This window comes from Ursus arctos, unplaced genomic scaffold, assembly GCF_023065955.2.
Source record: "Ursus arctos isolate Adak ecotype North America unplaced genomic scaffold, UrsArc2.0 scaffold_12, whole genome shotgun sequence".
NCBI lineage: Eukaryota > Metazoa > Chordata > Mammalia > Carnivora > Ursidae > Ursus > Ursus arctos.
This window is the reverse complement of record NW_026622786.1, coordinates 19,651,071-19,661,359: the sequence shown is the minus strand read 5'-3', so window position 1 is coordinate 19,661,359 and position 10,289 is coordinate 19,651,071. Positions and strand designations below refer to the sequence as shown.

Sequence of the window (10,289 nt, the reverse complement as noted above, 5' to 3'; positions counted from 1 at the left end):
AGGGAGGAGAGAATCCCTTACCATCCTAGTGTCTGTAGGGGAGGGAAAATAATTTCCCTTTACCCTTCTGAGTTTTTGGCTGAGACTCCTATAATAAAAGATAAGTTAAAAAGAAGAAAACAGGGGCGCCTGGGTGGTGCAGTTGTTAAGTGTCTGCCTTCAACTCAGGGCGTGATCCCGGCATTATGGAATCAAGCCCCGCATCGGGCTCCTCTACTATGAGCCTGCTTCTTCCTCTCCCACTCCCCCTGCTTGTGTTCCCTCTCTCGCTGGCTGTCTCTATCTCTGTCAAATAAATAAATAAAATCTTTAAAAAAAAAAAAGAAGAAGAAAACAAGCAAAAGTTTATTAGCATGTATACCTCAAGTATATATGGGAGATACCCAGGGAAAAATGAATGACTCAGAGATGGCTTAGAATTCCAGCTTATATAGCATGCTCAACAAAGAACAATACCTTTTCAGAGAAACGACAGGACATGGGAAAGCCATTTTATGCCTCCAAGGAATGAGATAGAGGCCAATTAGTAAAGTCTATTATGCAGATTCCTTTGGTACCTTCTCCAAGCTGATAGTGTCTAACTTACAGGGTGATTAACTTTTGCTCTTCCTGGTAGAGATGGGAGGGGGAACATCTTTGAAAAGGGGAGGACAGGGAACTTTTCTTATATCTTCCTAATTGCCTTCAGTGCAAAGTAATCCTTACCTCAAAATCACATATTTTAGGGGGCCTAGGTGACTAAGTCCGTTAAGCCACCGACTCTTGATTTTGGCTCAGATCTTGATCTCAGGGGGTGAGATCAAGGGGGCAATGGCTCCACTCTGCACGGAGTTTCCTTAAGATTCTCTGTCTCTTTGGGGTGGCTCAGTCTGTTAAGCATCTGCCTTCAGCTCAGGTCATGATCACAGGGTCCTGGGATTGAGCTCCACATCGGGCTCCCTGCAGGATGTTTCTTTTCTCTCCTGCTCCCCCTACTTGTGCTCTCTCTCTCTCTTTCTCTCTCTGTCTAGTAAATAAATAAAATCTTAAAAAAAAAAAAAAAGGTCCTCTCTTCCTTTCCCTCTGCCCCTCTCCCCCTCAAATCACATATTTTGGGGTGGCATATTCTGCTATCCTTCAGTTCAATAACTGGGTCTATGAAATAAGCAAAAACCATATTAACAGGAGAGAATATATACAAATTTATTAATTTTTAGTATTGCATGCATGGGGTTATTAAAGGAAAAATAGTGAATACCCACAATAATGGTGACTTGAGAGTTTATACATCATCTTAACAAGGGAAGAGAAGGGGCGATATAGGCAACTTAGAAGACAGTAAATGATTTTTAGGTAAAATACATGGGCCTTTTCTAAGGCTCTTTTTTCTTTTCTTCTCTTCTCTTCTCTTCTCTTCTCTTTTCTTCTCTTTTCTTTTCTGCAAAAAGCTTTGTTGTTTCCATTTGGCTGAGGGCTTGAGCAAGGCTGAGGCAGAAGCCTTGACCAGGGGCGGGGGGGGGCGGGGGCTCAAAGGCTATGGGGCTCTGGCTCCTACTCATGCTTAAGGGTGAACCTTCCCAGGAGATACTCCTCCAGCCCAGCCTGGGGGCGGGCCAGCCTGCGGGGGTTGGTCCGGTGGTCACCACCTTCCTGATGAGTTTCGCCTGCTCCTCTGGGAAGTGGCTCTCCAGGGAGTCACAGAGATGGCGGCGTCCACGGCATAACTCAGGGCATGCAGCTCCCAAAGGGCTTGGTTCAGGTTCTTCGCCAGAGCCCTGGCGGCTTCCTTGGCAGGCAGGGTTTTACCCCACTCCTCTTGGACCGGCTTCTCTACTTTCCCGGAGAGGGCGCACCGCGCCATGCTGGTTTTGCATCTTCGAGAGACGCTGCGCGGCTTCGCTTCTCTCGCCGAGGGGGCCCACGCCCTGCAGAGCCACATCCTCCAGGAGACAGAGAAGCCCACACGGAGGTAAGTGTGGAAGGCCCGCAGACGTCTGCAGGTTGGCCAGCCCGCGGAGCGCAGCCTCCGCCGTGGGGAGTTCTGACAAATCCGGGAGCTCATGGTTGGTCGGCGCAAGGAATTAAAAACAAACAATATCGTTTAGTTCCGTCCCGGAGGCAGAGGATAGCAAAGATGGTCTGAGGTTATGACTGGAAAGGAGGTTGGAGGCTGGTCAGAGGCTGGTCAGGGGCTGGAAGAAGGGGAGTCCTCGGCTCTGTTCCATGGGAGCACTGTCGAAGCAAGAGACAAATCCCAGGCTACTGGAGTGCCGCCCGTCCCCCGCAACTTTTTTTTTAACAGAACAATCGAGGTGGGAAGCAGGTGGTAGTGTGACATTGGAGAGCCCAGAACGGTGCGGGGAGGAAGCCTTGGATGTGGCTCTGTGTAACGGTGCGGGGAGGAAGCCTTGGATGTGGCTCTGTGTGCCTGGCTAGGGCAGGCCAGCTTGGGGCCCACTTTTGGGGGAAGCGGGAAAGGAGGTAGAAGCCAGATAGCCACTTACCTCTCCTGTTACACCCACCCACCGAATTAAATAAAAAGCAAATTCACAAAATAGAGGGGGTAAGTGCCTCCTCTGAGCCCTGGACTGTGCAGGGTGGGAGGGGCAGCGCTGGAGGACAGGGGAGGGGCCTTTACCTTTCTAGTCCTCGGTGGGCCCTCCCCAACACCATAGGGATAGGCGGCTTTGAACAGGAAACAAAACTTTTATGTAACTAACTTCACACCCTGACTTCCGCGGACATCCTCGGCACAGGTCCATCTGTGGGGAGGAATCCCGCGCTCAAAAGTTTTCTGTTCCTCTCACATCTGGAGCTTGCTCAGAAACAACTGCCCTGAGCTTCCAGAGTAGGTGGGAGGTACAATGCTTTGTGACAAAGTGCGTCTGGGCCCTGTGTGCGTTTCTAGTCTCTTCTTCTGAGATAAGAATCAGTCTTCTCTGGTAGATGAACTTCCTGGGGAGGGGATTTAAGACAGTTGAGTTCTCTTTGGAGGATCTGTTTTTCAGGCAGATCAGGGGAGTTCAGAGAAAGCTTCTCCCTGTATTTACTGCTTTTCAGGTTCCTTCAGCTGGAAATTATCAATATATCAAAGTGGCTTATTTGGTGATGGCATGTCAAACTACTTCAAGGTGATACAGTTCTAGAGAAAATACCTTTGATAAACTAAGTAAAAAATCAACATATGGAAGATAACCAGAGTGTTACAGAAGACCATTTATATAAGACTACTATCATAATGCCAGAGTTTTTAAAAAATATTAACATCAATATTTTCTGAACCCATACTAAGTAGTTCATTTCAGAAATAAATTTGAAGCAATAGAAATGCCTGTCAAATGCGTCAGTGATGAATTGAGGGATGCTATTTTATTTTTTATTGATAAGCACAATCATATGTTTATAACATACCTTCTAAACATGTCAAAAGATATACTCTAATTTGAGCTATATTTTTGAGCATTTCTTTTACACTTCGTGCTATTTTTCAGAATTACAAAGATTTAGTGTCCTGCGATAGAAATTACTTTGGAGGGAGCTCTACTCCAGAACAGCTGTGTGAGGAGCTCGATGGTCCTCATCTCAGCAGAATAACTGTGACAAAATTACAAAATAAGTGACCATTTGAAGTTTTTGCAAATTGTCCTAAGAACATACAGAAAATAAAGAAACTGTTTGAAAAACTCGGGTAGACCTCGTGGCAGTTGGGGCCCCTGTCTTCCCCCAGCTCCTAGTTAGGGGCTGTAATATCTCTGCGGGAGGGTCAGGCTGCCAGCGTTTTCCATCCTTCCCTGCCATTGGCTTAACTGCTTAACTGCACGGCCCCTACCCCCAGCTTCTGAACAGAAACTCAGATTTTCGCTCAGGGTGAAAGGCAAGCTATAAAAATGGAGAACACCAAAGCTCTCCCCAAGGGAACTGTCTTTATTTGGGACATAATTTGGGAAAGTTCAAGCCTAACGATGCTATAAAGTAAGAAAAAAAAATGGAGATTTTGATGATAAGCCATTAAGATAAAGCTGGTAGTTCCATGACAGCAGCCAGTTAATCACAAGCCAGCCGCTTTACCAAAGAGAACTAGGAAAAGAAACAGCTAAAAAGAAGCCGCCTGTGGTTGGAACAAAAATTGACCTCAAAATACGCATGCAAAGGGACCTAATTGTAACTGAAGTCCAACAATTATGTCAAAAACAATTGAGGGCTCAGCTGGCAGTTAGTGGAGGATAACAGTTGGGTGTGATCCCAACAGAAGCAGACAACATAGCAGGAAGATCAAGGAAAGAGACAAAGCTTTGCTAAAACCCCTGTCCTTCGTGGTTAGTGTGTGTGTGTTCAAGACTGAACTTTTTGAGGATTGGTATCAGAGGTTTTACACTGTGGGGAAAATAGACTTATGCACCCATAAGTACATACCACTAAACTAGTCCATCCGAGTCAATAAATAAATAACAAGCACCAAAAACAGCAACCCCCAAAGAGAGAGGGATCCATACCCAGAGTCAGAAAGCTGTCATTGTAGGGCACCTGGATGGCCCAGTTGGTTAAGCGTCTGACTCTTGGTTTCAGCTCAGTCCCCAGTATCAAGGTTATGATATCAAGCCCCACTTCAGGCTCCATGCTTTAGCAGGGAGTCTGCTTGAGATTCTCTGTTCCTCTCCCTGCCCCTCCCAATTGTGCATTCGCTCCTGCTCTCTCTCTCTCTCTCTCAAATAAATAAATAAATCTTAAAAAAAAAAAAAAGAATGCCGTCCTTGCAACTGCTTGCATGAGACCTTTGACTCCCCCTTACCACTAGACTCACTGCTAATGCTAATCTCTCAATGCTGCTGCCACACTTAATTACCATTGCTTTCATTATCAATTATTTGTGTGCCCTGTTTTTACTACCTATATGCTAAAGGTACTGGAGTTGGTCACACGTGGTTTAAATGTTTGTAATATGTTTAAAATGTTTATTTCTCAAGTGATCTATTACCTAAGATAAATTTGAGGGTGAAGAGAAGCAAAACATTTCAATGTACTAACACATTATTCCCTCATTTAAATATAACAAGTTCTTTGTAAGCGCTATTAATGATGGAACATGTGTCTTTTCATTAAAAAATATAATTTTAATATTTAATTACAAATCCTAAAAATGTTGATGGCTACTATATAACACAGCAAAAAGATGGCACAGTCCATACAAACTATGAAAAAAAATTTAAGAACACAATTTGAAACTTTGCATTTACATTCAGTATCTCAATACTGAGGACATTTATGAGAGTAGAAGACAGTGACTGCATACTGGAACTGTAATTTGTAGCCTTAAGAGAATTGGGAGCATTTAAAGATATCAAGTCTTTGGGAGAATCTTTTATTTTTTATCATTTTTTTGAAGCTCTTTCTCCAGGCACCAATACCAAAGGATAAAGAAACACAGTTCAAATGACAGCCACTTCACAAGCTTTGTAAAACTTGCGAAAAATACATTTCAAAAGAAAGAAAAACTCAAGTTTTTCCCATAAGTATATACCACTGGGTTCTGTTATTATTTTTGTTGTTTTCTCAAGTGAGAAGTTTAGGAAGGGAGCCTGAACAAAACAGAGGCACTAGTTTGTGTTATAATTCAAGGGGCTTTATAATGAAAATTAAATGAGATTAGAATGTCTAAGTACAAGTTATAAGGCTTTCAAGCAAATGCCTGTATTATTAAAATAGAAATTTAAAAAATGATTTCTGTTTCTCACATTCAAATTGTAAACACTTTTTTTTGTATCTTTCCATCTTCCTAACCTCAAATGAATAAGATATTTTTAGTTTTTTTGTTATATATATTTTTCATGTTCAACTTTATTATTTGATAATTTTTTTATTTTTTAAGTGTTGTCGTACGTATCACATAGCAGCATATGAACTTTTGATTAGATGTATTTTTTCTAGAAATTAATGAAAGCATTAAGACTCTTGTTCTCAGGATTATAATAAAACAGAAAATTTAGTCCCAGCATATTAAAAAGGACATCAACCTGATTAATTCATTTTATAAAATTGAAAATATCTGCTGAGATTAAATATTATCTTTTCTGAGTTGAATTTTTATTTCAACTCCCATTGTGGATTTTCATTTATTAAATAGCTTTAACTTCCAGATTTTTTTTGGTTTTCTAATCATTGTTTTAAAATTTTACAGACATGTTTTTATTAGCTAATTGTAGTTGGGAAGTCTAAAATGAATAAAAGGGAATAAGTTATTCTGTTTTCAACTATAATCTAGTATGTATTTATAGCAAATACCCAGTAGATTCAATTTAAGCTAATCTTAACCAATGATGAAAAATGAATTCACTTCCTTGTAATGTTGGCTTAGTTTGGTGTCAAAAGCACTAGGACAGCAAATTCTCGAGCCTTAACATACCAGAAAGAGAGAAACAACTTTTGAAATAGTTTTCAGAAGTCAGAAAGGACACTTATATAACCTTGCCCTGTGTGCTTGACTTGCATAGCAAACACTGAGTAAAGGATTTGATTTCTGTTGTTTCAATTCAGTTGTTTTGCAAAAACAGCTCTTGCCACTAGTAATGTAACACAGACTTCCAAAGTGAATCTGTTTAAGCTACATAGTCTCACAACAGAAATAACTTTTTAAAAGGTACAGTACATGCTCTAATGAGTTTTTCATAGGACCAGCCTATATACCTTTGTTGTTTAAAAGTTTCAAATTGCTTTATATTTTTGGAAGTGACAATATATAACAGGTGTAGAAAGGTGATCAAAATGAATTAAGATAGGTGTTAAAAAAAACATGATAGTGTTTCATTTCTTACTTTTTTCCAGTTTTATTGAAATATAATTGACATATAACATTGTGTAAATTCAAAGTGCACAGCATAATGATTTGATATAGATATATAGTACTACAATATATGATTACTACAGTAAGTTTGGTTACATCCATCACCTAAAATGGTTAACGATTCTTTTTTCTGGTGATGAGAACTTCAAAGTCTACTGTCTTAGGAACTTTCAAATATACAACACAGTATGTTAACTACAGTCATTGTGTTGTACATTACATGCCCAGAACTAATGTATCTTATAACTAGATGTTTGTATCTTATAACTAGATCTTTTCACCATTTTCAACCAATTCCCTGAAGGTCTCCCACTCCCCATCTCTGGCAACCGCAAATGTGATCTCTGTTTCTATGATTTTATTGGTGATTTTTTTTTTTTAAGATTTTATGTAACTCCATATAAACTAACACTCAAGGAATGAGGTACACCAAAACATTGGTAAATAAGATAGAGTCGGGCCTAGGAAAAATTAATAAATTAGTCAAGTGTTTGTTTCTTCTTTTCTTTTGTCTTCTTTTCAATTCATCTCTTCCTTGACACATGTTTTGCCATTTTGCTCCATAGCTATTCAAGACTTTCCAGGCACTGCTCTGTCTGTAGATGACATATAATGTTGCCTTTTTTTTTTGTAATCTCCCCCATAAATACATACCCATTTGGCATCTATTTCCACAGGTCCATTAGTGTTTCTAAAGTAAAGTTCATTAATCTAAAAAAAATAGTCTGGAAAAATGTGTTAATGGGTATTAATGGCTTACAGTTTGTCTTCCAAAATAATACAGTTGCTTTTCAAATAGGTTCTTCTATGAATATGCAGCATTAAGTATAAAGAATAATTATAGCAGTAGAAATTTTACACAGTTAAATAAATGGATTCTTTTTTCTTTCTTTCTTTCTTTTTTTTTTTTTTTTGTAATCTGAGCCTTTTAATACCTACTCTGATGACACATACTTTGGAAAGTTCTATAAAATACACCTCTGGTGTTCAAAAATGTAGCATGATGACTTTTTAGCCACATTCCAAACTTTGAGAGAATATTTAAAAGCTTTGGTCTAGGGGCGCCTGGGTGGCACAGCGGTTAAGCGTCTGCCTTCGGCTCAGGGCGTGATCCCGGTGTAATGGGATCGAGCCCCACATCAGGCTCCTCCGCTATGAGCCTGCTTCTTCCTCTCTCACTCCCCCTACTTTTGTTCCCTCTCTCGCTGGCTGTCTCTATCTCTGTCAAATAAATAAATAAAATCTTTAAAAAAAAAAAAAAAAGCTTTGGTCTATATCTGATGGATATTCTGGGTACTAGAATCTCCTCTGAATTTATTAGGGACCCAGAGATCCGTAGCAATATAGTGAATGTTCTCTTTCATATAGAAAGTAGAAGAAGACTTGAGATTTATTGCATATATTTGATTTATATTATATACTATTTTATTAAATTATATACTATTTTTCTCATACCTTAAGCTTAATACTATATAATACCTTAATATCATATGTAGCAGGTTTCTTATATTTTCTAATTTAGTCTCAACATTATTCAACACTTAAACAATGGTGCCAAAAGTAAGTTTATTGTCTTTTTCTACTTTCATTTTCTGGTGTCTGTTAAACTTGTTTCTAGAATTCTTCTGCATTTTTGAAATTAAAATTCTTCCTTTTGCATGCCATATCCTTTTTATTAGTTCACTTTAGTCACATTCTCCTATTCTGAAATCAAAGATCAGACTTTGACAATATAGTCATTGTTAATGTATTTGTATAATTTTCTTTAGCTCTTCTCTAGAGATTTCCTCTGCTTCAAATGCAATGATGAGAATGTCCGCCCCTCTGCTTATTCAGTGACAGTGACATGCCCATGATAATCCCGCTGTCTCTGAGCTCCACTATGCTTTCATTAGCTGCCTCTGCCTGTTGACTCCACTTCTTCGGGTTCTTCCATAAGGTTTTCCTGATAATGAAACAGTGGAGTGATTACTTTCCATCCTATACATCTGAATTAAGCCTTGGTTTAAAATGGATTTCCCCTAGCAAGAAACATGAATTCAATGATGCCTTTTGTGTTACACTATTAAACATCTTCCCTGGAAGGAGCATTTGTGCTTTAACATTTTCCCGTGTTCACGGTTACATTTGCTGTCCTTGTCTTTTAAAGATTTAAAGATATAATGTAATAATTATCAGTGAATTTCAAATTCAGTTTCTCCAGTTAAGTAAAAAAATATATACATTTATACATACATAAAAATAATTAAAATATAACAAGAAAGCCCATATAGTAGATCATATGGCTATGAATTGTTCTTCCTTTTCACTTTCTCAGTAATTTTCAAGATTTTCAAGAAGGCAACGTGCTACAAATATTTCGCGATACTTTAATATGAAATATAGCATACATACCCCTTATATATGTAGATATAGATGATACAGATACAGACACAGATACAGGTCAGTCAATGTTTCTTCAAGAATGCAGAAGCCTTTATCTGTTCCAAGAATAGCAGAGGTCAGAGGAGTCACTACCAACAATTTCAGCCAGCAGTATGAAGACAGATGGTTCTTAATAACTCTCTAGAAAGTTGCTGGAATTTATAAGGATCTTCGGGCAGTCTTCACAAATTTTGTGGTTTGGGCCACAAAAGTGAACAGTTATCCAGAAAGCCAAATGTGAGCTTCATATCTGTAACTGCCATAGCCACGTCTTTTCTCATTGTATACAAATTTTGTAAGATTACTTCTCATTGACAAATTTTGGAAGAGAGTAAGTGATGGTGAACTTCCAAGAGACAACCAGGGACAAATATACATACAGAAAACTGAACAAAATTGAAATGTTCATACAGCTGAGCAATAAATTATAAAGCAATCACCAATGTAAGTACCAATCAGATAAAAAAATAAAATAAAAGTAACACTGCCATCATCCATGAAGGTCATCTCATGCTTCTTCCTAAACTATTCTCTCTTTACCCAAGAAGGGATCACAATCACAATTTTTATAATAATTGTTTCATTACATTACCTTATTATTTTACATCTAACACAATAATTTTTAAATACAATAGTTTACATTGTCTAATTTGACCATTATGTAATTAGAACCTTAATTGTGTTGTTGTTGTCTTGCTTCATTTACTAAGCAATAAGTTTGTGAGATTTATTCATGTTGCTTTCTGTAGGAGATATTTCTTTTTGTCCAGCTTTTTTGGTTGTAAAGCAGACATAACATAAAATATACCATCTTGGCCATTTATAAGTGTATAGTTCAATGGTAGTAAATGCATTCACAATGTTGTGTTACCATCACCACCATCTTTTTCCATGATATTTTTTTCTTATAAAACTGAAATTCTAAGCCATTAAATAATAACTCCCTATTTTCCTCTCCCCAGCGCCTGGTAACCACCATTATATTTTCTGTTTTTATGATTTTGACTACTCTTAAGTGCCTCATATAGTGGAATCATACAGTATTTGC

General features: G+C 38.4%; 1 long non-coding RNA gene across 1 annotated transcript in view; it reads left to right on the top strand.

The window, feature by feature from the left end:
* Positions 1-1,645: 1,645 nt before the first annotated feature.
* Positions 1,646-10,289, top strand: part of LOC130543396 (uncharacterized) — a 175,742-nt gene continuing 167,098 nt past the window's right edge. Inside the window, exon 1 of the long non-coding RNA XR_008958709.1 lies at positions 1,646-1,948. This is a non-coding gene — a long non-coding RNA (uncharacterized LOC130543396). The remainder of the gene's footprint in view (positions 1,949-10,289) is intronic.